This window comes from Mustela putorius, unplaced genomic scaffold, assembly GCF_011764305.1.
Source record: "Mustela putorius furo isolate JIRA1106 unplaced genomic scaffold, ASM1176430v1.1 tig00000596_pilon_pilon_pilon, whole genome shotgun sequence".
Classification (NCBI taxonomy): Eukaryota; Metazoa; Chordata; class Mammalia; order Carnivora; family Mustelidae; genus Mustela; species Mustela putorius.
Genome location: NW_025421428.1, coordinates 1994868 through 2022734, shown reverse-complemented (window position 1 = coordinate 2022734; position 27867 = coordinate 1994868). Strand labels below are relative to the sequence as shown.

The window sequence follows — 27867 nt, the reverse complement described above, 5'->3', positions numbered from 1 at the left end:
ACTCTTAGAGAGGCGCACGGATACAAATGGACCCACACAGTCACCTCCCCAGACAAAACCACACTCGAATAGATACACACAGAATCACTAGCACCCGCATACCCAGCAACACTCAGATACTCGCGACGCACACAGCTACAGACAAGCTTAAGACACCAGGAATCGGGGTTTGCGCACACACACCGCACACAGTCCCTTTGGGTGCTCATATACGGACACAAGCCACCCTATCCCCAGACCCACGAGACTCCCCAGAGGTTCAGCCTCAGCCCACCCAGGCCGCCCCTCCCTTGGAGAAGGCCTTCTTCTCTCCTCCTCTTCCTTCTCCTCCTCCGCCTAAAGATGTACAAAACACTCCTCAGAATAAACCCAGGCTCTTTGCTCCTCCCTCCCCGCCCCCCGACAGCCGCTCCCCCATTCATTTTCGCCCGTCGCCCGGTAAGTCCCTCCCCCCGCGTAGCCCGGCCTCCTCTGCTCCCCGCCCGGAGACCGCGGCGCACTTGGACTTCCCTCTCCATTCGCTGGCTGCCTCGCTCCCGGTCCCCACGGCTGCGAACTGATCTGGCGCGGGGGGAGGAGGAAAGCGCAGGCGAGCGAGCGAGCGAGAGAGGGAGAGAGCGAGCGAGCCAAAGAGCAAAGCGAGAGCGAGAGAGCCGGGAGGCTGAGGGAGTAGTGACCGCCTTCCGGAGCTTGGATTCATGCCTGTCCTCGGGACCAGCGAAGGGGACTTTAAGGCTGAGTATGAGCCAGGCTGCTAGGAGCCAGGTACCCCCACGCCTGCAGTCCCCGCGCCGTTCCCGGTATGCGAGCTGGACGCCGGGTTCTCCCAAGTTCCCACCGAGCCGAATAAAAAGCGTCCTCCCGCAGCTCTCCGCCAAAGACGGACATTGACTCCAGGTAAGGCGGTGCCAGGCACAGCGCCCGGCAGCCCGGCTGCCCTTGGAGACCGCCCGGACCGCATTCGGGGCGCCCCCGCCCGCCCTGCCCCTCCCCCTCCCGGCACCCTTCGGCTCTTCCGTCGGTCGCCCCGCCGCCACCAAGTCCTCTCAGGTTCCCGGGAGGGGGAGGGCTCTGTATTCTGGGGCGCCAAGGGTTAAATGCGGGTTTTAGTAAGTGGCGTGTGTGCTCCCCGCGCGCTCCCGACATGTGTACCATGGTGGGAACTTGATGTGGTGCTAGTGTGTGTTTGCGTGTGCAGCGTCGTTTGCGTTTGATGCGTGTGTTTGTGCTGTGTATGTGTGCAGGGGAGGGGGTAAAGAGAGGTCCTATAACCTACTTATGGCGCGATGTGCGTGTGCATGCTTGTACGTATGTGTTTGTATGTGTGCGCTTATGTGTCTTCTTAATTAGGTCTCTCCAGCTTACATGGAATGGGATCCTTACTATAGGATCACGTAGCCATCGGGAAACCCGCTGTGGACTTCCTCTCGGCGCTCTGGGCTTGGGGTCTGGGGAGCATTCTAGGGATAAGGATGGCACCTTATTTAGCCCAATATTGGTATCCTTGAAGGAAAATTCCTCCAAACCACGGAGACCTGGTATACTTGGACTCACCCTTTAATATGAAAGAGAAATGGTCAAACCCCGAGGCAATGACATACTGTCACTTTAAATTCCACACTGGGCAGGATTCTGATGGGAATGTGGAGTCACTGGGTAGTGGGTGACAGAGAAAGGGAGAAGTCAGCGGTGGGCTCCTTGTGTGGGCTGGGCGAGTCTGGGATAGAGTCTACCCTACCTCTCCGTTTGCCGTCATAGGAGTAGGAGCGTAAGAGCACCTCCAGCTACTGGTGCTTTTGGGGAGGACCTGGGCAAGTTTGCATGGATCCCCCTAATGGGAAAGGAGAAGAGTCCCCAGGGACCTGCTCATCCATCATAGTTACACAAGATCTTAGAGAAAAATTCAACTAGGGGCAGCTCTGGGTAATATGGAAGGAGATGGATGGGGCACTTCCCTAAGACATTCCTCCTTCCCTACCCTATTTCAGAGAAGCTTGGGAAGCCCCAGAAGAATCTGTTCTTAAACTGTGCCTCCTCAAGGCTCTACTAGAGTTAGGAGGAAAATGGAGAACAGAGAGATTGTGTGTGTGTGTATGTGTGTGTGTGTGTGTGTGCGTGCGCGTGTTTCATTACTGAGGGAGATCTACAAGGGTGGTGGGTGGGGAACTCATGGCAGAATGTGGCGGTAATTGACTTAAACTGCTGTCGATTTGTACCTCACATCTCTTGCTTGGCTCCAAAATACTGCCAAGGGCACAGGGTCTATGTGGAGAATGTCAGTAAGGAAGACAGTTTGAGTCAAGTCCCTCTTTCCTCTTTCCTCCACCTCCTAGGAGGCTCTCCTGGTAAGTCCCTGGGCTACCCTGGCTAGGTACAGCTAGGTTTGGACTCTGGGGCCAGCCATTGATTTGATTCCCGGATGCCTCTTAAAGGCTTGCCCTACTCAGCAAAAAATGCTGAGTTTTACTGCTGTTAGCATGGCTTCCAGACTCGGCAGCTGTTACTTTCCCAAGGTAAGAAGAGGCAGCCGTTCTGCCGTCAGGGCTGAGACGCTGGGACAGCCTGTCATGCATCCTGGCTGGCAAAGAGCCACCAAAAAGACCTCTGGGGGAAAAAGAAAAGTAGAAATATAATTGTGTTTTTAAAATTGTATGTGTGTCTGTGTGTGTGCGTGTGTGCATGCGCATGTGTGTGCCTGCGTGCGTCTGTGTGTGTATCTTCTGGAGAGACATAAAAGCAAACATGTGTTTGCAAGGACCTGCCCTGGCGGGTGGGCGATGATGTTACCTGCAGACACTCGCAGACACACGAGTCTCCAGCCAGAGGCTGATACCTCAGACTGCAGCCTTCACAGGGCCACAGGGAATCTGCTTTGAGAAACTCATGTCAGAGCAGAGCTCCCTGGTTCATTTTTGGTGGTGGGGGGGGGAGGATGGTGAAATCAGAGGAGGAGACCCTGTGATCGGAACTGCTCTCGTTTTATCTCTTTCCCAATTCGTAGACAATTGAAGCTGGTTATTGAAGAACAGACAGGCAGGACTCTGTGGCCTAGAGAGGGGGAGGAGAATGCCATAACATTCTCTAGCAAGTTCATGGTATGCCCAGGCTAGAACCTGGGCTGCCTGACACCCCGATCAATGTCCTTTCCACGCGGCCACCCTGCCCAGGGACCGTGCTGCTCCCTATTCCCATCCAGCCACTTTGCTCCCACCTAAAACAATCGCTGTCGTCCCTCATCAGACTTCTCATTTCAGAGCTGTTCCATCTAGAAACATGACCCTGGAGAGAAAGGGTTCAATGCTTTAATCAGTGTCCCCACTAGACAGACAGACAGATACACACACACACACACACACACACAGAATACACACAGGCAAAGACCCCCTACGGACTCTGACTGGGAGACAGAGCCCAGCAGAACATCTGGACTCTACCCGAGCTCTTTATTAAGGAGTACTTTGCCTTCCAGAGAGCCAAGCGTGTGCCCCTCTACCGATGCAAATACTTCAGGCAAATTAAGAGTCTTGCCCTGTGCGATGATACATCCCGCGGTCACGGGAGCATGCCCAAGCACACAGGTACACATGCACTCACACACATGTGCACACAGAGATTTAGAAACCCTCCTTACTTGCCATATTCCCCAAAAGGGAATTTCAACCTCCGCACCAAATTGTGTTCCCCTATATAAAGGCATCACCCACACGGGAAGACTGGGACTCATCATTCCAGGGAAGGGGAGAGAGAAAGCCCTGTGAGGCATGGGCTCTAGAGAAGTCAGAACCAAGCCCACGTGAAAGTGTTCCCAGACTCCCTGATGCTCATTTCGGGGTGCCGGTGATCACTGAGGAAAAAAACATGGGGGTTTCAGGCCCATCTGCAATAGAGCCTTTCCACGCAGGCTTTTCCGAGGCTGGATGGCACTTTAGCTCCCAGAAGGGGGAGCTGTGACTCCATTTCAACCAAAGAGAACAGGCTCAGATTCCAAATCATCTGTTGGGCCCCCTGTTGAGTTTCCATGGCCCAGCTCAGGCTGCGGTGAATGTATCTGGAATGGTGCTGGTGGGGACTTTAAAAACCCCTCTCCCCTGGCCAGTCCAAATAAAATGCCCGGGTGCTTGCAAAAGTTTATGCTCTTGACCCCTAAGTCTTAAATTTCTCTGGAAGGTCTTTGCCCATGGCACCTTCGGTTGTGTGAGGAGACATCCTGATTGGCATCCTCTAGCTTGTTCCCTCCCAGTTCCTTAGATGAAATCACCAGGATATAGCACCTGAACAGGCCTCTAAGGTTAGACATAACCTGCCCTTCTCTTCCCTTTGCTAAAATTCAAAGATTAACGAATCGGTCACTGAACTAACGGTAATCATATTAAAGACAAAATGGGGATCAGGTGAAAAGGACAGATTTTCAAATGTCACTCTCCAAATAATCCCCCTGTTGTTTTCTATTCTAACCCCTTCTGCAAGGAGTACCTTTTTCCTTTCTCTCTCTCTCTCTCTCAGCGTCGGCTTCTACTTTTAAAAATCTCACTGATATTTTAACATCCAACCCAAATGACCCTTCCGAGAAGTCTTCTCAAAATCTTATTTTGGAATAAATCTCTTTCTCCCCTGTTCTCTCATATAATTTTGTCTGAGACTTTTATTTTAGCTTGGGTCTCTGTTTGCCCGATTTTATAGCTCCACGGATATATGCATGGCTTGCCCTCTTCAAAATGGTTTTGGTAAGAGCATTTTTCTTTTTTTTAAATCTTCAGGGACTAACACATAGTAGTTGCTCTATAAATGTTTGCTGTTGCATTTTGAGTCCAGACTCCATAACAGCTGTCATCTCTCTCTCTCTCTCTCTCTCACTCTTTCTCTTTTCAATAATTGTTTCAAGTTCATGCAAAACAATACAATCATGCTGCCTATACCATCAATATAGGAATGTCCATGATGATAGAGATGGGTGAAATTAAGCCCTACTTGGAAGTGAACTTTGCCCTACTATGTTCCTACAATGTTTAGTTTTCTTCTCATTTAATCTTACTTTCCACCCAGTGGGGCAGGTATAGTCCTTTCATAGCAGAAGAAAATGAAACTCATGCTGGCTGGGTCCCTTGCCCAAGGTCACGTGACCAGCACAACTAGACTTAGAACCTAACTCCCCCTTTCTTCAACATTTCTGCTCTTTCTGGTGAACCACTGCGTTAATGGTAACCATTGTGGATGACCAACGGGACTGGGTTGTTCAGCGGATTTTAGTATAGCTCAGGGCACAGTATTAGCTCTTCGAAATCGATGTTCTAAAGGACTCATGGAGCCATTTGATCAAAGAATCTCAGTGTTTTAAGGTTTCTCATTAACTAGACCCTTTTCCTTATTTGAGAACCAAGAATCCTTTCTGTGATACTCATACAACGTATCCGCTCAGTCTCATCTTTTGTACTTTTATTAACGGCGAAGTAATTATCACACAAACCCGCCTATGCTGTGGAGGGAGACCTTGGTGGATGTTTTCTCACTGTGACTCTATATCTGCCTTTTGTCTGTAAGTCTCTGAAATCATACAACACAAATATAATTCTCTTCTAATTGTCAGTTCTTCCCATATTGTGGAAGCATAATCATATGATCACTAGTATTCTCCTGCTGGAGGCCCTATTGCCACAGTCCTGTGTCCTGTAACATTTGTTTGGGTCCCTCACCAAGCTGGCTGTTGATCGCTGGGCATTTTCTGGGCGTTCTCTAGTTGATCACGCTTAGAGGGTTTAAAAGCCACAAAAGGGGGATGGTTATCTACAATTGAGTAAGGTTTAAAAGGGGCATTGATTCATCCATTTATTCAACAAATGTTTATTAGGTGATGACTATTTTTCAAGCATAGCTCTAGACCAGTGCTATCAAGTAGACCTTTCTGTGGTAATGGATATGTTCTCTGTATTGTGCAATATGGTACTCACTAAGCACATGTGACTCTGAGCACCTGAAATGTGGCTAGTGTTACTGATGAACTGAGTTTGTTTATTTGTTTGTTTGTTTGTTAGTTTTTAAGATTGTATTTATTTATCTGAGAGAGAGAAAGAAAGCATAAGCCGGGGAGTGGCAGAGGGAGAGGGAGAAACAGTCCCCATTGAGCAGGGAACTGGATGCAGGGCTCTGTCCCAACACCCCAAGATCATGACCTGAGCTGAAGACAGATGCTTAACTGACTGAGCCACCCAGGTGCCCCATGAACTAAGCTTTTAATTGAATCCAATTTTAATTTTAATGTCACTAGTTATCTGTGATGAGTAGCTTCCGTATTGGGCCGCACAGATCTGGACATTGAAGATGTAGAATGAACAGGGTCCTCTTTTCGTGGAGCTCAGAGTCTTGTGGGGAGAATTGGGTAATAAATGAGTAAACAAATAGATAAGCAAAATAACTTCACGTCATAGTAAATGCCATGCAAATAATTAGGAATGTGGACGATGTGACTTTAGCTAGGGTAGCCAAGGGAGACTTCTCTGAGGGCATGCCACTGGAGCTGGTTTAGGTGAGAAGAAGCTACCCGTATGGCAGAGACAGCAAAGATAAAGTCACTGAACATGTGCAAGCTTAGGAGAGCCAAGCGATCTTGTGGCTAGAGCTCGCAAGTGAGAAAAAGAATGTCATGAGATGGAAATAAGAAAGGTAGGCGGGGCCAGATCAAAAGGCCTTGTCAAAGCTGCAGGAATAAAAAGTCTAGAATTCCACCACCATCCCCCGGCCATAAAATGCCCTTGCTTAGGGAGTGGGCAGCCCAAGGGCTTAGCTGAGAAGTGAGGAGAGATTGACAGGAGCTCAGCATCAAGTGCCCTTGACAGGTTTCCATCTTGTCCATTAAAATAATAATAATAATAATAAAGATTTATGTATTTGAGAGAGAGCATTCATGCTCACATGAAGGGGGTTGTCGGGAGGGGCAGAGGGGGAGAGAATCTGCAGCAGACTCCCCACTGAGCACAGAGCCGACGTGAGGCTCCATCTCAGGACCCTGAGATCATGATCAGAGATGAAATCAGGAGTCAGGTGCTCAACCTACTGAGCCACCCTCATCTTGTCCATTTTTAATCTGTCATTTCAATGAGTTCTTTTCACCTTAATTTCTAGTCCTGTTCTGGGTGTTGCACGCTCTGGACACCTCCAGCTCTAAAGGGAGGGGAAGAACTGGACGGGGGTTATGGATAGAAAAGGAGGAAGAGAATGAATACTTGAAGAGAAAGGTATTGAAATGAAGTTTGGTAAAATAAAGTGAAAGTTGGCATTGCCTTATCAGCAAATATTTATTGGGTATCTAGTCCCGGAAAGACCATGAATAAAACCCCGGAAAGATCTTAGTGGAGCCAGTGAAGAATCCATCCAGGTGCTGGCATTCTAACAGAGGAGGTCTGCAAATGATCATTCATGGTAGAAGCACAAGTGTCATTTCAGAAGTCTATGAGAGGATGAGGAAGGTAAAGAGGAGAGGAAGACACAAGTGGTGTGTCGAGGGGGATGACGAGGAAGAAGATGGTGGGGACCATAAGGTCTGGAGATCAAGAGGACATACCTTTTCATTGTCTATCTCCATTAATTTTAAATGTCACATAGTAAGAGCACAGGGGCTCAGGGCCCCCGATTCTAGTCCTAGCTCCTATCCTTGTATTTTTGGAACACCTTAAGAACCTATCTGCTCCAATTTGGTCTTGCCTTCTGCAAATCAAGAAGGACCAGACGGTGCCCTGCCTCACCGAAGGGATTTGCCCCAGCTTAGTGAAATACCGCATGACGAAGTTCTTGCAAGGGGACAGAGAGACAGCGCGTGTTGGCCATGCTTCATCAGAATGTTTTGATACTGTCTCAAAAATGAGCAAATCGAACAGAAGTCACACCTCAGGGCACAGACTGTGACTCCAGACACGGGGACTGAGTGGGAGTGATGTGCCACTATCGTAACTCTTCATATCAGAGCGATTAAGTGGTAGCATGAAATCCACTGTCCTCCTGGAACACAGTAGCCTAAAAAGGCTGCCTAGAAATCCATAGACAGTCCTTGTTACTGAGGGGGCCAAGAAGACAATTAAGAAGATAATGAGGCTGAGGAAAAGTGAAATTAATTTCTTTTTTTCATACGTGGGTGAGGGGGATCTTTGTATCTCAAAGGAAATGTGTTTTGGAGATTGCAGGTGACCTTAAGGAGAATAGATTGGACAAGACAGGGTGTGAGAGAGTTCGAAGGGGTGAATTACTGGGCCTGTCTGCTACCCAGTGGAGGCCACGCATGGGAATAGCAAGCTGGTACGGACACCAAATAGATCATTTGAAACAAATCGTATTCCCAGTGTGCGAAGATTTTCTCACAGGGTGTAGAGAGCCACATACAATGGTGTCTGGACCACTTTGGGAGCAGCTAAGACTGTATCCCCCTCCATGGGTGAGGAGGTAAATTCATAAGGCAATTAACAAAAGCAAGATGTAGTCGTTTTTGTGTAAATTGCAAAGGTTGAAGCTGTGGGGCTCCAAGTAAATGGCCCATCTGAACAGCCAGAACACTTTGTAAGGGTTAACCCAATACTGGCCCGGAGGGGTTTCTGAAATATAATTCATCCAGCCTTTCAAAGGTCCTGCAAACGAGCCAGGGGGAAGCTCAGTGAGAAATAATGGATCCTGGGGGTAACATGGAGTAGCCAAGCTGATTCAGATGGAGGAAGGCAGACATTTAAGACATACGGTTGCTTCCAAGCAGTCAGCTCACCTATCTCCATTCTAAGAATTAGCAGTCCACAAAAGTGGATGAAATTCTGGGGGGCTGTGGAATTCGTAGACACTCCAGAAGCCCCAAGATTAAGCTGCAGGAGCGTTCTGAGAACTGTGACAGGGTGCCTTAAGTAAGTACGTTTCAGTCTGTGGTAGTGGAGAAGCTAAATTTCTTATGGAATCTGGTGGGCTCTGAGTTTATAGACGTATGGTTGGGGGAGGACCTACAAGAGTCCTCGCTGATGGTATAAAAAACATCTGCACAGAGAGAAGGGCCATTAAAAAAAGGAAATCAGTGCTTGGGTATGTTTAGGAATGGAGGGGAAAACTCGAAAAATCGATTACCTGGCAGGAGGTGGTAATACGGTTTTTCCGCTGAAAAATTTTGGAGGCAAGACTGTCAGAGAGGAAGTGGTTCTCATCGAATGCCATTGCCAGAGATGACTGAGGCAAAGGAGGGCTGAGCAGGGTCATAAAGAATTTTATTCTAAATGCTTAGCAACGGGATAGCATCATTGAAAGTCCAGCGAAGCCTAACAAATGATTCCTGAAAATATTAGATCAGACTCAGCTTTACCTGCGCTCTCCTCTTCCTGATGTTGGGAATTATGCATTTAGGCAGAACATAGGATGGAATTTGAGGGGATTCTGGAAAGTTCTTCACCTACAGTATAGAGGTGGCTGAAATGTCACAATGACAAAGCCATGCTTGGAGTGGGAGAGTGTCTGTGCCAAGCACGTCCTATATCCTCTGTGCTATAATGGGTACTTGTTATAGATATCTTGTTGAATATTCTGAAAGAGCTCACACATGGGTGGCATCACCCTTGTTCTAGCGATGAGGAAACCGGGGCACAGCACAGTGATGTCACTTGTCTTGGGCCACCCACAGAGTCCATGATAGTGTGGAGGATTTGGACTATTTCTGTCTGACTTGAAAGTGTTGTGGTTGAAAGCTTTAATGCTGGAGTGTGAATGCCCCCTCTACCACTCTCTAGCTCTGTGACCTTAGCCAGATTACCTGATCTTTCTGCGTCAGCTTCCTCTTCTACAGAATGAAGAGGACCGTACTGACCACCATAGAGATATTGTGGGGTTTAGTGAGTTGATATGGTAAGTGTTTGAACAATGACTGGCAGACCATCAATGTTACATAAACATTATTATTTCTTATTATTATTTCTATACCCTGTTGCATTAGATTAAATGTTGCCCAGGCCGGTAGGTATGCTCTCTGGCTGGAAGTGCTCTGTAGGAGACATTACCACCAGGTTCAAGGCCTTACCTTGAAAATGAGCTTCCTCAATCATTTTTACCAATCCCCCTCCCCTAAGATGGCAATGTGAGACCAGCAGTTAGGGGAAAGATTGAGAGCCCAGGAAAAGGCATGGAAGGATATAAAATCAAAATGACTGGGGCAGATTTTGTATTCTCTATCTGTGGGTCAGAAACCAGTTATAGATAGCCATCAGAGCTGAAAGTCAACCTTCAATAGAGTCTAGATGAATTTTCTCTCACTCTTTTACTTATACATTTTTTCCTCTTCAGCATCAAAGTGTATCTAAGTTGGTTCTAGTACCTGGACCCCTGGAGCCCACATCCTTGCACTTCTGGGTTTGCTTTCCTAGGTTGTGAGACTGGGGGTTCCACAGGTGCATATGGGAGAGCATGACTGACAGCACGATGGGAGAGCATGACTGACCGCACGCTCCATGCTCTGGTGTGAACCATGTTCATCTTCCTCCTGGTGCGAACCATGTTCATCTTCCTCCTCCTCTTGGTTTCCATCTTCCTTATCAGCATCATTTGTTTTACCAAGTGCTTGTGTGTCTTAGCATGTATTCTCTCGGAACCTTCACAGTCTCACTCTAACAGTGTAACTATTCTTCCCGTTTTCCAGATGAGGACTGTGGGGCTTGGAGGTGAAAGGATTTAACCCAAGATAGGTAATAAACAATAGCAATGGGTCTCGAACTTGTATCAGCAGAGACACTGAGGATTGACATCCTTTCATTGAACTGTCCTCCCCGATTCTATCTGCCCATCTAAGGCATGGTCTGGCCCCTGGCAGCTTGGTGGCTTCCCCAAATCGAGGTTGATCATTGCCTCTTCGTTTCCATTGTCTTCGGCCAGGTCCACTGTGGCAAATCTTCAGCCATTCTGTCGCGCAGGCCCTGCCCTCACTCCCAGTCTTGTAGGCTTCTTAATGAAAGAAGCATCCATCAATCCCAGTCTTGTAGGCTCCTAAATGAGAGAGGCATCTATCTTGCATGTTCCAGGAGATGTTATAAATGGCGTCTACTGGAGGGAGGCTTCTTAAATCTCCTTAATAACCTGCATTTTGCTTTCTCTCCTTCTTTATCTGTCAGCATCGTGAATATCTTCAACCCTTCCAGGGTTTTCTGCCTGCCAACTTCATAGCCTCTTAAAATAGTAATTTAACTTCACAATGCCTCAGTAGGAAACCTTAGCTGGGTGTGTTTATTTGTACCCTTAAGTTGTGGAAGTTTAAATGCTGCTCAGACCAGGACCAGTCCTCATAGAAAAGCTACTTTCTAGCTCTGGGCCAGAGCCAAGAACCAAGATGTTACTTTTCTTTGGAATAGAATCACTAAAGGCACCTCTGGAAACAGTAGCACTTTTAAAAAGCATCTCAGGAAATGGCAGGATGGAGGTGGCGAGAATTGTTGCAGCCAGATGCTGCAAGAGAAGTGATGTGTATATATCTGATCTCTCTCTCTCTCTCTCTCTCTCTCTCTCTCTCGACACACACACACACACACACACACACACACACACACACAGGAATATTGGTATTAAGGAGAAAAACAACACAGACAGAGAAGTTCCCCATGCTGAGAAATAAATTAATTATACGTGCACAGGTAGGTGAACAAGAAATTTTATTGAGTGTTTGGGATAAAAGAAAAAAGAAAAGAAACAACAGAACAAAGTGTATCATGGGATCTCTACAATCACTAAGGATACGGAGCACATTTTTCACTTAGAAAGCTGAATGAAGACCAGGAACATGATCCGTAAACAGGGGCTACCAACAATACCTCCCCGCGAGTTTCGCTGTGCGCATGGAGCATCCCATGAGTAAAGTACTTAGTGACAGGTCCCAGGGGGCTCAATATATGGCACTCATGATGATATTTATCGACATGGGCATATTTTTGATGAGCTATTAAGTTAAAAAATATATACGTTAGGCTATATTATGCATAGCCTGCTCTTTTATAAGATGCTCCTGGATATTGGATGTGGGTTCTCTTTAGGTGAGAGGTTATGAGTGAACGTGAGTCTTTGATATTTTACGTGTATTGCCTAATATCTCTAATGCATGTGCATTCCGTGGGTAATGAATATTTTAAGTAGTAGGATGTGGGGGACCAGCGAGCAGTTATTGGTGGGAAGAGGAGCAGAGGTACATCCTTTAATGTAAAGTTTGCTAAATTTCTGAGTCATCTGTCCTAAATCACATTTAAATGGACTCAGGGTTGTTTTTTTTGTTTGTTTGTTTCTTTTTATTTGTTTTGTTTTTTTGTTGTTGTTGTTGTTTTTTCCTTTTCTTTTTTTACTTGACCTTGACTGGAGCAGGGCTACTCATAAAAACCAAAGATTTGGTCAATGGTTTCTACTTTCTAACACATGTTAAAGTAACTATCGCACCTTTAAAAGGAAAGATTGTGTCACCTCTAATCGTTTTGTGTTTGGTTGTGCTTTGTTGCTGTGATTTGGGAAGCATGGATTTGGTGTGGCTGCCACCTTGACATCAGAAGACTTTCGTTTTGACTCCATTTTTGTTTTTAATGTTGGGCAAAGAGGGCCACCGTGGGAGTAGGAGAGAGGCATGGGACTGGTGAGATGGCCACCTCACCATCTATACCAGAGCAGCCACATTTTCTGCTTTGCTTTATTACTTTTTTTTTTGTATAAGAGTTGAATAAAGATTTCAAAGGCTCTAAAAAAATGACTTGACTTTATTGGCTGAAACGTTAAAAGGACTCTAAGGTGGACTTAAAAATGACAGATTTTGTCCTAGATTAAGTCATCGTATGAAGCTCTTTAGGAGACCACATATGACTGACATATCCCCAAGGGTTTAGAAGGAACAGAAAGCATATGTGAGCCTCTGTCTTAGCCACCTTTGTCATCACAATGTATGACCTACATCATTGCCATCAACAGATTAAATGAATTAAACAAAGTATGAGCTATATTCAAGGCAGCCTCTTATAGAAATGAAATATTTCCATAGGAAAACTTAGGAGTGAGTGTGTGCTAATTCATGTTGCCTTGGGATGGGTGGTGTCTTTAGAGGGAGGGATCTGTACTTGTGGAAGTGAAAAAGGGGACATCCCAGGTTGGGCAAATTGTAGGCACAAAGACATGACACCAAGCTTATATCTTTTCTTCATCACAGAACCATAGAATGTTAGAACTGAGCCAGAAGAGCCCTTAAGATCCATTGTGTTCAACCTACCTCTTTTTGCAGATAAGGAAACAAAGACTGACAGGGAGAGTGTCATGGCGAAGGCCATAGTCTTTATTAGTAGGGATGCTCAACTAGAACCCCAGATTGCTGACCCCCAGACAGCAATCATTCCATCAGCAGAACATTTTCCTATCCTCTCCTGTGGTGCACTAGATCTTCAGAAACTCCAAGGAAAGGTCAGATACCTTTGGGAGATGCTTCATGGTCTACCCTGTTCCTGAAAATCAGGTTATATATAAGCAAATTCAAGTTTCCAACAAAGTTCTTTGATAGAGGGAGATTTTCAAACTAATTCAAGCTTTCTCAAAGTTATGTGAGCACAAAATGTCAAATTTCTGTATTTTTCACTTAATTCTTAATAATAATTCTTTATAGCTTACTTTAGGAGACTCGACACGAGACAACTATATCTTCCCTTGAAAAATCAGAATATTATGTATATGGAAAAATGTTTTATAAGCAATGCTGATGGTCTGTATTTTTTTGGGAATGATGGTCATGTTTTTAAAATGAGTATAAGAACAATAGGGAAGTTTCCCAGATTTAATGTTTCCCATTCCTCCCTCATTCCCTCCTGTCTCGGCCTCTCTCACTCACTCCGTCCACCCGTCCTCTCTTCCTCTGTCTGCCTTTCCTTCCTTCCGTCCTTCATTCCTTTCTTCCTTATCATCTTACTTTCTTGCTTTACTTTTCTCTCTCCTTCTTTTCCTCCTTTATCTCTCTTAGCCTATTCCTGCTTTCTTCCCATTCTTCCCCCCCACCCCCCAAAATACATTTCTTTTTGAGGAGTTACTATGTTCCAGATTCTGGACCATCTGTGATGAATAGGACATTTTCCTGATCGAAAGCTCTTGCCAGTTTGATGAGGAAACAGATGTGCAAACTGAGATAATACAGAGTAGCTGCTGCTGAAATTAGAACACAGGCAGCGTATTAGGAAATGGAGGAGAGGTCCTTGTGCTTGAGCCATGGAGGTTGCATAGCCCATTGGGTAGATGGAAAAAGAACATTCCAAGTGGACAGTGGGAGAGGAAGTCGTTCAGCGTGACTGGAAAACATGCTCAGGGTGAAGCTGGAAAAAATAACCTCAGGACTGGAATATATAAAGCCTTAAACCCCATATTAAGTAATATGTGTCTAGAAAATTACCAGTAACTCTTAAGAAAAGGATTAGCATGACTAGATCTAGGATTAAGACAAGAGGAAGGAAGAGGGGGTTTGGTGGCCCTTTGGCAGTTTATGGTTCACATGACACATGGATGACCTTCCAGGGTAAGGCAGTGGCAAGGAAGTGGACACACTGCAGAAATACTGTGATGTGTGACAAAGGGCAAGGAGGGGTTACGGATGGCTCCCTCCAAGGTTGTGCCAGATCTAGTCCTGCTCTCTAAATAGTGTTTCCAGAAACAGCAGGGTCTCAATTATCTCACCGTGGGCTGTGAAATTCTAAAAAAAAATAATAAAAAAGTCTCAAAACAAAATTAAGTTTAATTTGCTTTAATTGAAAAATAAACACATGCCATGTAGAGCACTCTCAAGAGGAGAAAAAAAAAAAAAGGGCTTAAAAATGAAAGGAACAGTTGGGTGTGGTAGGGCCTCAATTATTGGAAATCCTGAAATGAGAACTGGCGTGGACTGAGAAAATGAATTCAGAGTGAAAGTCAGTAATGGGAAGTAGAAGCTTTCTGTCCGGGAAGCAGTTTTCTGGAGGTCTTGTGAGGTGGTTATTTTTAAATTATTGTTAAGAACATTCATTTATAAGGCAGGAGAAGAAGGAGAGCTGAATGTGGAGCAAGACAATTTGAGTTTGATCCTTTCTCTTTCACTTTAATTGTGTGGCCTTTGGTAAGTCGTTTTTGGCTTTAGTCTCGTCATCTGTAGAAGGGGGATAATAATCTGTCCATCACTGGATTCCTGTGGGGATTGTGTGATTCATGTACGTGGAAGTTCTAACATATGGGTAAAAGGTGAAGGAGAAGCACAAGCAGGAGGAAGATGAGGAAGAGGAGGAGGGCTAGAGGAAGGATCCAGACAAGAAGGAAGAGGAAGGATATTAGAGTGAATCCAACAGTGCATGACATTTATTGAGAGCCTCTGTGTTCTGGCCTTGTGCTAGATGCTGAGGGATAAGATGGCCAAAACCAGCTGAGCCTTGCCTCTACAGCACCTGTCTTCTAGCAGCAAATATTCTCATCTCTAGGTAGGCCATAGAATAGAGTCAGGAAGAGAGACTGAGCTAAGGGTGTTATTTGGAAAGCCTTGAGATGGTGAGTTAGGAGCTCTTGTCTTAAATAGGCATTTTTCTCTCTGTTCACAACCACTCTGCCTCCCCTGTACTTTGACTCTGGCTTAGGTTCTGCCTGTCTCACGGGCAAGAGTCTGCTAGTCACATTTGGAGGTAATGGGGGCTTGGAACTGTAAGCTCAAAGTGTCAGATTCTTATAATATTGGCATCTTAGAATCACAGTTGTAGAATTTTAAAATCTATCAAAACTTGGAATCGGAGAATCTTAGAATAATAAAAGCTAGTGTCAAAATCTCATAGAGTCATAGAACATAATATTCATGGAATATAAAAATCAACTCTTAGTACCACCACATCTTAAAAATCACAGAATCATGAAATTAGAGTCTTTGAGAAGAGAATGGCATTTTATGGTTATCTGGTCCACCCTCCTTTCCAATTCATGGAAAATACTAATATAGCATTAAAAAATACAAACACTCCTAAGAATCTTTGTATAGGAAAAAGGTGGCCCTAAAGGAAATCTAAAGCTTAATAACGTTAATGGTGAACATATTGTCCAAGGGACAGTGATGATGGACACAGATGGAGTTTCTGAACATTATCAAAGGTTTTGGTGGGTGTTGGTTGACTTTACTGACACCTAAAATGAACACTTACTTTAATAGGAAGCTCAAAACAAATAGGAATTAATATTTTTGCTCACTGACCATCCCTGCTGTAATTATTCATGTGGGCCAATGTAGCCATGCTGTCGTTTTAGAAACATGGTCCCCTAATTACCGGCCCTCTTGTTTTGGACAGTGAACTTGGGGAGGGTAGGAGTGATAGGGGATTCTCTATAACGCCCATGAGCTTTCTAGAAAAGTCTTTCGCATCCTAGGTCTCGCACGCATCCCGTCTTACTATCTTTTTTCTCGCGGAGCTTCCCCTTGTATACACATGGTAACCTCTTATTGTAACCTGACCTTGCGTGTGTTTTCTCCGAAGTATTGGCTTTGGCTGCCAAGGCTTTTTCTTTTTTTCTTTCTTTCTTTCTTTTTTTTTTTTTTAAACCTGGCATCCATTTTGTATGTAGTAATTGTTCCCTCCATATTCTCTCACAGTCTCTCACAGGACCTCGGATCCAGTGGTATATTTTGACAGGTGCAGGAAGAACCTGGCTTAAGGAAATGTAGAGTATGGAGAGGTTTTTGCGCGGCGTGCGCATGCGCGTGCGGGGCCGGGAGTACCTGTGTTCGTGTGTGTGTGTGTGTGTGTGTGTCTGTGTTCATGTGCACGCACGCATGCGCGTGTGCTGCTTTCCTAAACTGTGAGTCTGGATCTTCTTCACGTGAGCATGGGGTTGCATTTGAATGTACTCACGGGTTCTTATGTGCCCGTGTGTGGGGATAAACTTGTGCGGAAACGAACGTGTTTTGAATAGGTAAGATACGTAAATGAATCTGTGGCACTTGACATACATTTATTGAGCATCTACAATGTTTCTGACGATGAAGTAAGTGTTTTCATGGATGGTAATATATTTGATTTTACAACTATGAAGTAGTTATGGTAGATATTACAGTTTCAATTTTGAAGATGTGTCAACTAAGGCTCTTAGAATTGAAGTGATCGGGGCTGGTATTTGAAATGGAGTCTTTTTATTAAAGACTTTGGTTATGCGTTTTAGGTCTGAACGTACTGGTGTGTGAGTGAGTACAAGTTGTGTGTGTGTGTGTGTGTGTGTGTGTATTCGCACACACCCATATGTTCATGGACGTGTGGGAGTGCATGCATTCCTCGTCCTCATATGCATTTCTTAAAATGCATGGATGTGTAAAGAGTTGAATATGTGTAGCAAAATGTATGCACCAGCTAAAGCCCTAATCATCCAGCGAAGTACATCTGAGGAGTTGGTGTGGGGGTGAGGGGACTGTGGGTTGTGTGAGCAGTAGGGGGAGAATGTCCAAGAGGCAGAGGATGGGCAACTCGGAATCCATTTATCCACAGTACTAATGTGGCTCTGTGCTTTGCAGGGATCCTTCACCACAAATTATTAACCCCTGAGGGCATTTTTTTCAAAATCCTTTGAAAAGCGTCCGCATGTGTCCATGTCAGGCATCCCGGGACCAGAGTTTGTGAAATGCTCATCTAGATATTAAAGCAGGCTTTAGAAGAAGAAGAGAGGGAGCAAAAGGAGGCCCGTGCCAGGGATGCTTGTGATACAGAAACTTAAGGTGACAGGAAGCTTCTTTGCGGTTGCTTCAGCAGGTGCAGGGAGAGTAAAAACCTGCAGACGGTTTCTCCTGTGTTCCACTCCCATTATTTCACCCAGAGCCCGCACGAAGTCTCAGAGGCAGGCCCCGTTTTCCCGTTTTGCAGATGACATGATTGACACTTGAGGCTACGCGATTTTCTTGCAGTCACACAGCAGCAGAGCCGGGGTTTGAACCCAGGTTTTCCTGCGTGTGTGATTACCCTCCTCCGTGCCGGTCCTCACGGTTTCCTTTAGGCTATGACCTAAACCCACATAAATCTCAAGCCGTCCGACACCCAGCCAAGCCACATAAACATTCCGGATTCACTGCACTGATGCTTCGAGGGGCTGAAATAGAACTTTGAAATTCTCCTTCACTTTTAATTAAAAAAAGATTTAGGCTAACCCTGGGTTTCCACTTCTGTTTAACTGCGACTGCTTTTAACCGTTGCTGTATTTTTATTGTTGCAAGTGTGACGCACCGATCCATCTTCCTTGTAACGCTTCTCGGTTTCTGCTCCATCTGTTGAAGAGAAAACATTTGCAGAAATCTCTCGGCTTCTCTCCAAGGGCTGAAACTTCAGTTGTAGCAAGGATTGCAGTGCAGGAAATGGGGTTGGCCATCGGTGAAATCCAGAGATTGGCAAAGTCTGTTTCTAGGATCTTTCTGATTTTCATTTTCCCAAAGTACAGCTTCTCCCAAGTGCCCGGCCAGCCCTGCTGTGTTCCCCTGCCTGCATCTAGGAGTATGCTGGACCCTCTACATTTAGGTTTTACCACTCTCATTTACAATGGAAACATCGATTCTGTTCTTTTTGACTGTGCTTGATTCTACATGTTTTTTTGTTTTGTTTTCTTTTGTTTGTTGTTTTATAAACTATCATTAGTTCTTTTTTAAAATCATTATTATTTTTTTTAAGACCTTATTTACTTATTTGACAGAGAGAGAGAGACAGCGAGAGAGGGAGCACAAGCAGAGGAAGTGGGAGAGGGAGAAGCAGGCTTCCCGCTAAGCAGAAGTCTGATGTGGGACTCAATCCCAGGACCCTGGGGCCGGGACCTGAGCCAAAGTCAGATGCCCAAGGACTGAGCCACCCAGGTGCCCCTAAAATCATTAATTCTTAATAATGACAACATTTGGTGTGGAAGGGGCATTGGACTTGGCATTGGTAGACTTGAGTTCAAGTCCTTACTTTGTCGTGTTTTAACCTGGCAAGTTACTCCAACTCTTGAGCCTGGATTTGCTGGGAAAGCTTCAGGATCACACGGTTTCATTAAAACCCACATGCTCTGAAATTGTGACATGCTGTACTCATGTTATGCATATTCACTCGTGCTTTCCTTTTGTTATTTCTTTTTGTTTGTTCATTCTTAAATTTGTTTATTTATGGGACATTTGCTGGATGAAGGCTACATACCAGGTCCTGCTTTGGTGTGGGTGATTCTAAGGCAAATTAGGCCAAGTCCATACATAACCTTCAAAAGCCCACACCCAGTAGCATAAGTGTTGCTGTAAGGTCATGAACAGGCTATGGTTTCCTCTTCCTTAGGGGATGGGGCGATTATTCAAAGAGGGGATAACCTGGAACTGAACGTTAAAGAATAGGGGATTTATAAAGGTTGGAGTGGAAATATGAAAGAAGTCTTTCTTGGTAGAAGGATTGTCTTGGGAAAAAGTAACACGGGTAAAACGCACTGGGGCATGCTGGGAATGTCTGCAGGAAATCTAGAAAGCAAAGGCAGAGATACTGGCAAGAGGCATGGAGAGTAAAACATGGTGAACAATGGAGTAAAGTGACAATGGCTAATAGGTGACCTGTGGATAGATGGGAGGGGGCCATTGATAGATGTAATCAAGGAAGTAGTCCAATATCATATTGTGATTTATAATAAGAAATTATATTTTTGGTCTTCATTGTTGGAATTTCCTAATGGATAAGAAGCAACGAAAGTGTCTTTTGTTATGTCAGTAAGGTGGCTTTTGGATGGCATCTAAGGATGCGGGCTGGTTGCCAGGGGACCCAGCCTTGTGATTAGAGGCTGGAACTTTTTAGTTCAACCCCTCAGTCTCCAGGGAGGGAAGAGGGGCTGGAATTTGAGTTGGTCACCAATGGCTAAGGATATAATCCGTCGATCCTATGTAATGAAGTCTCCATAAAAATCCAAATGGAGAGGGTCAGGAGAGCTTCTGGGTTGGTGAGCATGTGGAGGGGAGAGTGGTGTACCCAGAGGGAGGAGGATGGGGATTCTGGAAGCTCCCTGCCCTTCCTCCATGCTTGTCTGTGCCTCTCTTCTGTCTGTCTGTTTTGGAGTCTTTTTTTTTTTTTTTTAAGATTTTATTTATTTACTTGACAGAGAGAGAGATCACAAGTAGGCAGAGAGAGAGGAGGAGGAAGAGGCAGGCTCCCCGCTAAGCAGAGAGCCCGATGTAGGACTCGATCTCAGGACCGCAAGCTCATGACCTGAGCTGAAGGCAGAGGATTAACCCACTGAGACACCCAGGCGCCCTGAGGGCAAGAAAATTCCTTAGAACTCTAAAAAAGAGGTCACTGGTGATGGGATGCTAGGCGTAATTTTCAACCTTTTCAATGAGGGAGACATTTGGGCCAAGGAAAAGAGTCTATGTAGGCAATTTCCTGGTGCCCCAAGGGGAGAAGATGGGAATTTGGGAGGAAATTCTGCCCCTCTCACCTCTGTTACTTAACATCCGTCATGTGGACTCTAGTGGGTTTTTAGGAGACACCTGACATTTCTGGATAACGTCACGGAGGCCGCCTTCCTTGGCAATCCACCAGAGATTGAACCCCAAAGGGAAAAGGCCACAAAACATAACATAAACTATTTTTGTATTTCTGTAATTTCATTTTTTATAGCAATTTTTTTAACCCTTGAAGGAAGAGCTGTAGAATCAAGAACCTTGTGGTCTGAAATGTATCTAGAATGTTTAGCCTCTTTCTTAATTTGTGAATGCCAATACCCACACCTCTCCATTCCCCCTCATTCTGTTGTGATAGTCCCTTCATGTTGGTTTTTCTTTCCTAGATGTGCCTTTCTATACCATGCTCTTTTGCCCAAGTCTTTTAAATTGATGACTCTCAAATGCTGGTCAAAAATTTGATGTCTGAATGTGAAGGACAATCTTCTTTTAAGATTATGCCCCCTTTAATGTTTCTGGTTAAAATGTACTTTCTCTTACAAAATGCTGGTAATAGTAATTGCAGCCTCTGTATTGTCAAATGCCCTTTCCTAGAACAAGAACACTTTACGTGGGTCAAAGAAATTGATTTTAAAAATTTGACTTGGCGTGGAATCTGAGAGGCTGATGTTGGCGCCGTGCCCTCACAGAGGAAGTCTCTTTCTCACTCCCCATTTGACTTCAAAATATGGGGATCATGTCTTTGTGTATTTCATCATCTCCTGTAAGACCCTGGTGATGTCTTGCCTATAGTAGGTCATCATTAAAGGCATAACAAGGAAGCGAATCTTCAGGTAATCAAAAATGAATTGAGTACCTTTTGTGTTTCAGGGCTGCTCGATGTAGTGAAGTTGGTACCAGAGCATAAATAAACTTCACTCGATAACAAGGCTTATAATCCAGCCTTCAGAGTTGAGGAAGCTTGGTGGTTAAGGGCTGAAGTTGGGACCCAGGCTTCTCCAGGAACTAGCTATGTAACCTCATGCAGTTTACTTAACAAGGTTTTCCTATCTCCCTATCTGTGAAGTGGGTGTAACGTTAGCCTAATAGACCTGTATAGGTTACAGGGGTTTATCGAGGTTTTTAGAGCAGAGCCTGATACACAGGAAAGGGCCAGCGGATATTAACCATCATCATTAAGGCTCACAAAGCAGAAATGAGGGAGTAGGCAGGGAGCCCAGGTGAACTTGGGTCAGAAGACCATGGTGCAAGTCCATGCTGCACTACTTACTAGTACAGTAAACATAGAAGAATCATTTAACCTCCTTCTATGAAACCAAAATTAGAACCGAGTAATAGTCCCTAAGACTTTAAAGAAAGCTAATGTTCTTAAGATGCGGAGGTTGAGGGCTGCCTGGGTGGCTCAGTGGGTTAAGCCTCTGCCTTCAGCTCAGGCCATGGTCTCAGGGTCCTGGGATCGAGTCCCGCATCGGGCTCTCTGCTAGGCAGGGAGCCTGCTTCCTCCTCTCTCTCTCTCTGCCTGCCTCTCTGCTTGCTTGTGATCTCTGTCTGTCAAATAAATAAAATATTAAAAAAAAAAAAAAAGATGCGGAGGTTGAAAAAGCCGCCTTGAGGCTGAGCAGGGTGTTGCTATGAAGAAGGCTGTCAAGCGGGTGGCTGAAAGGTGAAAGAGCCTATAGAAAAGATTTGGAGCCACCTAATTTCCTCTTTCTGGAAAGTTCTTTGAATCATGAGTAAGGTGGGAGGTAGTGAGGCTATTGCCAACTGATGGGCCATTGTTTTTCCTAGAGACACCCAGAAAAAGAATGTCCATTCTCCCCAGGAATTCACTGCCCTGAAGAAGCTCCTTATCATAAGGGAGTTGATGAAAAGATAAAGCTGAAGTCGAAGACGGAATTAAGGGAACACAAGTTAGAATGCCGCTGTTCAGGGTCTGGAATTATTAGTAAGTCTATGTACGATGGGCTCAATCTGGAAAGGGTTTCTGCATGAAATGAGCTGAATCAAATGAGTGTGTGTGCACAGGCCTGTGCTGTGTGAATATTCAATGAGACAGAGATTGTGGGTGCTTCTGGCTCTCTGGGTTTTGCTTGTTGCCAGAGATTAGGTTGCCATCTGGAAAATACCTGCATCTACAATGTTGCATGGATTCTTGCTGATTTTCAGAAGTTTGTCAACAATGCCTTTTGCTTGTTTTCTTGCAGAGAAGAAATAAATGCTGGGACCTTAAAGTGTTGGGAGGAGGCTGGTCAGGCGGGGTGGAGAGGAAAGTCTGAGGCTCGGTTTCTAGTGTTTAGGGAGCTCCTTATAAGGCACAGCAGGGGAGTTAAGAAAAATCAGGTGTGAGCTGAGGTTGCTGAATGGATAAGCTTGATGGAGCTAAGTGCTGCTTTTAGCAAAACAAAGGCGTTTGCAGGATTGGATGGTGGCTGTGGCATTGGAGGTGGAATGCTGGAAACTGGAAGGGGAAGGTAGATTCAGAAACTCAGCCATGGGTACCAGGTAAGCCTTTTAACCAGAGCACTTAAAATCCACGCATCCACCCTTGGGTTCCTCCATTCAGTCAACAAACACGCGTGGGAAGGCACGTCTACATGTTAGAGGCTGTGGTTAAAGTGATAAAGTGGATATGTCCCTGCTCTGCTGGAGTCTAATCAGTGGATAAATATTTTAAGCACCTACTGTGTGCTAAGTGTTGGTGATGTAAAAGTGAAAAGACAGTGTGGCCTTTACTTTTCATTCAGGATAAAGGCTAATATTAAGCAAATAGAGTATAAAGTGAGCGTGCCAGAATATGTGTGTGTGTGTGTGCGCGCACAAATAATAATAATAATAATGTATATTTATTGAGCATTTACTCTGTACAAGGCACAGTTACATTTATATGTACTGTCTCTAATAATTCTCCCTGCCACCCTCTGAATTCGAGAATAGGCTTGTTACCACATTTTACCAATAAGAAATCAGATAGATTCAGAGATGTTTCGTAAGTCGTGCAAGAAAACAAAAGACAGGCAGGCGGTAAGTGGGAAACAAACGGAGGTCTTCTGATGCCAGCACCGTTCCTGTTGACTTCTCTCCATCTGTCCCATCTTCCCCATAAGCTATGGGGGCTCCGAAGGAAAGAATCACCGATGTTTCTGGAAAGTGCCATTCGGTGGAGGCGACAGTTTCAGCTGGGTACTGTGAGTCCAGTAAGAGTTCATCAGGGGGACATCTCCAGGAAGAGCATTTCTAGGTGTAGGACCAACGTGTGCGAACACGTGGAGGTCTAAACCATCACAGACCTTTGAGGGAAATCACTGGCTCCTAGTAGATGGGCCAAGAACAGCCAAGGAGTCCAGACCCATGAGAGGGGTATTCCAGTCTCTCTGCACAACGCAGCCTTGGACCATGAACAACATCTCACATTTCAGTACCTGCCAGGATCAGTTACTTCTCAGGGACTAAGTAAAAGAGCCAGGATTCACTGACCTGATCAGGAAGCCCCCTGCAGAGACAGAGCTGGGAAGACTCTATTGGATGTAGAAAGATGAGTTTCCAGGTTTAAGCGGCACGGATGGCTTTCCGACAGGGTGCCTTGCAAGGAGGAAATGTTTTGAAAAAACAAAACAAAGCAAAACAAAAAACAGGTCCATAAAATGCATAAAAATGCAACCGGTGCAGTAAATACCAGCAGAGAAAGATGCTGCCTTGTGCAGGGTGGGAATGAGCAGTTATGAAGTTCAGAGTTTATGACTTGAAGAACATGACCCATAGAGCCAGCTTTCTCTTACTGATGGGTTTTTAATCGGATGTTCTTCTGAAATTCACCCTTCACTGACTCCGTGGTTCATTCCCCAGGGGCAGTGTGGAGCAGTCTGTTTGCAGCTGCACTTTATACAGCGGTGGGGCCTTCTCCCGTCACACGTGGGGGATCACATCTTGGACACAGCACAACAGCCAAAGCACCATTGTGCCGAATGACCTGGGGGAAGCTCAGGGAAGCTCGTCTTGACACAGTGCCCCAGTAATACCTGGGAGTGTTTAGTGCACAGCTTCTGTGTTCCAGGCACCCTGCTGGCTGCTTGATGGGCATGAATTGCTTTGATCCAGACAACAGCCTGATCTAGTCTACGAAAATTTCTTTTATACATACATAAACTGAGGCAAAGAGATATCATGCTACTTGCCAGGGTCATATAGTTCATGGAAAACCTAGGAAGTCTCAGTTCCAGAACCTCGGGTTTCATCGTTCCAGAATGCTGCTTGCTTGATGCTGTGCACAGATTTTTTCCAACACGAGCCTAACGGCAATTTGGGTCAATGTCTTAGGAAGAGGTTAAAGTCAATATCGGGCCATTCCAATACCACGGAGTTAATTTTGCTCACAAATCACGTATGTCATGTGTCATAGGGAGAGTCTTATTGGTCTCACGTCTAGATGTATCTCAGGGTCTGAACATAGTAACTCTGGGTCCAGTGGCAGGTGGGGATGCAGATGCCAGTAAGGCTCCCTTTCTGTGGACACAGATGGAGATTTAGGCAAGAGAGATCATATTCCCCAAGTAAGTATGGGAGTCAGCAGATCTGGGGGGTCAAAGGGAGATGGATCTGGCTCCAGAGTTCTAGTTCCAACAGGAGACATTGTGGAGGCTGTTTTCCTTCGCTCTGTCTGTGTTTCTTTGTCCCTAAAACAAAGGGATTGCCTCAGATCAGTAGTTTTGAAATGTCAGTCTTTCAGGTGTCGTTGCCACAAGTTCTGTTGTCCTTTCCTTCCTCCTACGCCACTTCAGGGGGTTCCCTAAATTTACCGACTTCTTACAGAAATGCATACATTGATAAAGGGAATCTCCTAGCACTACCACAAAATTCCTTTTCAAAAAGCCTTATTAGCCCTACATAAGATGGCGAAGCATATGAATCATACAATGAAAACAAAAATGGTGCAATGGTCTGGCCTCTGTGTTCTAGCTCTATTCTTTCCTGCCTACGACTCCATCTTTAGGGCTGCCCACTTTGTGTCAAAAGGAATACTGTGAAATGTTAGAGAGGAGATAAAAAAGTAAAGCCGAACGGAGTCTTTCATCTTAACTTAATCAGGATTGGGAGAGAGTTGAAAAGAGACTCCTTTTCTCACTGTAAGAATTAAGGACGGAAAACTGGGTCTCCGCTTACAGCCACGACATCTCTTCCGGCCACAGCCCTGGTTTCATGAAATGCTTGACCCCAGGGTCTGTTGCATCATCCCAGCTCTAGCATCTAATTCTAAGAATCTTTTAAGAGACCCTCACATATTTGGAGATTTGGCTTGAGAGAAGCAGGGTTGATTGGATGATGGCGCAGAGGGTAGGCACCCAGGCTGAGGTACACAAGAAGGAAACAGAGAGGGAGCAGTTGCTCAGCTATCCCTACCTTGAAACATTTGGAAGGGAGGCAGGGAGGGGCATCTGGGTGGTTCAGTAGGTTAAGCATCAGCTCAGGTCATGATCCCAGGGTCCTGGGATCGAGTCCCATGAAGGTCTCCTTGATCTGTGGGGAGTCTGCTTCTCCCTCTCCCCTGCTTGTGCCCTCTTCAGCTTGTGCTCTCTCTCTCTCTCTCTCTCACTCTCAGATAAATAAAATCTTTTAAAAAAAATAGACCAAAATATTTTTTAAAAAGGGTGTGGGGAGGCAGAGATTGGAGACTATAAAACACCCAATGCTGGAAGTCTACTTCCTAACCACATATGTCTTCCCGTTCTGACCTTTTATCATTTCACTTTGTTGCCTATTGGCTCCTCTCTCGGGCCCCTCCTGTGATTCTCACCACATCGTCTCTCTCTTGTTTGGGAGAACAGAAAGGAAAGGGCCAATTTCAATGCGGAAGTTACATCAAATGAGGATTTGCCATTTAACAATACTGTAGGAGGAATTAACAACAGTCATATGAGTCTCCTCTGTCCCCAGCTTGACTGGGCTTTTGGCATATACAAGTCCACTTCCCCCAACAGCTCAGTGAAGTCCACAAGGGCTAGTGTTTCCTTTCAGGAGTCAGAAAATGCCATCTAGGGTCTTGATAACTCAATCTTAAGTCTCTCGCTCGCGTCTGGATGAGTCCCACTGCCTCAAATCCTGCATTTCCTTTCTGTCCTTGTGATGAGCTGTGATGTGTTGAAGATTGGCCTGGCTTGGGGGAAGGGGGTTCTTGGACTGGGGCAGTTAGTTCCTGGCTGTCCCTGCACCCTGGGGACAGGGTACACTCTCACACCTCTCCGCTCAGCCTTCCTTTGTTCCTGGTAGCTGGTTGATGCTAATGAGGCCCTACTCAGGGATTTGAGCCCCTTGGGGGCCAATTAACTTCACTTTACTTCAGCTGCCAGGAACCTCAGAACTAAATCCAGATCAATTAGCTCTTCCCAGGTGCCTGGTAGCATCACTTCCTTCACTCAGTTTTAACTATTCTTTGTTCCATTTTTATTTTTAATTGTCCTGATTTATATCTTATTTAACTTTGTAATATCACTTTAGCTGTGTCTGGGGGCAAGTGGGGTATGAATTCTAAATAAATACATGAAATCCCTTTAGTGTCATTTCTGGAGAGGGAGAACACCTCATGGGTCTTCTCCTGGGTAGAAGAGCTGAAGCTGTTCCCGAGAGGGTGGCTTGGAGAAGTGACTCCATTCTGGAGCACAAGGACATTTGAGGAGGGGCCAGACCTGGCCCCCTACCTGTTTTGCCAGTAAAGTTTTATAGGAACACAGCCATGCTCATTCCTTACCGTCGCTGATTGCTTTCATGCTACAACGGCAGAACTGAGTGATTGAAACATGGACAGTACGACCCATTAAACCTAAAATAGTTACTACCTGGCCCTTTAAAGAAAAGTTATCTATTCCTGGTCTAGAGGAAAACAAGATTAATAGGATCTGCTGTCCAGGTAGGAAGAGAAATTTTAAGTTTTCTTCATTCCCCACCCCCTTCATTTAGTGCCTCATTTTTTTCTTTCCACCCTAATTTCTTCTTCCTTCCCTTCCCTTCCTTTCCCTTCTTCCGTCTCTCCCCTGCCACCTTCCTTCTGTTCTCTTTTCCTCTCTCCTTCCCTCCGTCTCCTTTTTTCCTCTGTTCCTTCCTCCCTCTCCTCCTATTTTGAGCTGAAAGATTCCTTCTAGTCCACTCTTTCCCATTTATGAAGAAAACACCGATTTGCAGACACTGGAAGTAGCTGCAGGATAAGAGAGTCACGGCAGACCCTGGCCAGGAAGACACAGCCACTCCCAGTTGGTCTCAGTCTCCCAGATCATGGCAAGGAGCTAAGAAGAGATGAGATGTGGAAAATACAGGAAACATTTAGCACCGCACCCAGCATGTCATAAATGACCAGGGAAGCTTAGGTGAGTTCACAAACAGCCAGTTTCATTGCAGAGGCAAAAACATATACCCGCCATCTGCATGCCAGAAACTAATCAGAACTTTTCAGGTTGGGGTTTGCTCAAGGCAGGGCCAGGATTGGCTTGGAGAGCCGG

General features: G+C 45.3%; 1 protein-coding gene across 1 annotated transcript in view; it reads left to right on the top strand.

The window, feature by feature from the left end:
- Nucleotides 1-491: 491 nt before the first annotated feature.
- BRINP1 (BMP/retinoic acid inducible neural specific 1) overlaps nt 492-27867 on the top strand; it is a 170430-nt gene continuing 143054 nt past the window's right edge. Inside the window, exon 1 of the mRNA XM_004775642.3 lies at nt 492-897. The gene's annotated coding sequence lies outside the window, so the exon portion shown is untranslated. The remainder of the gene's footprint in view (nt 898-27867) is intronic.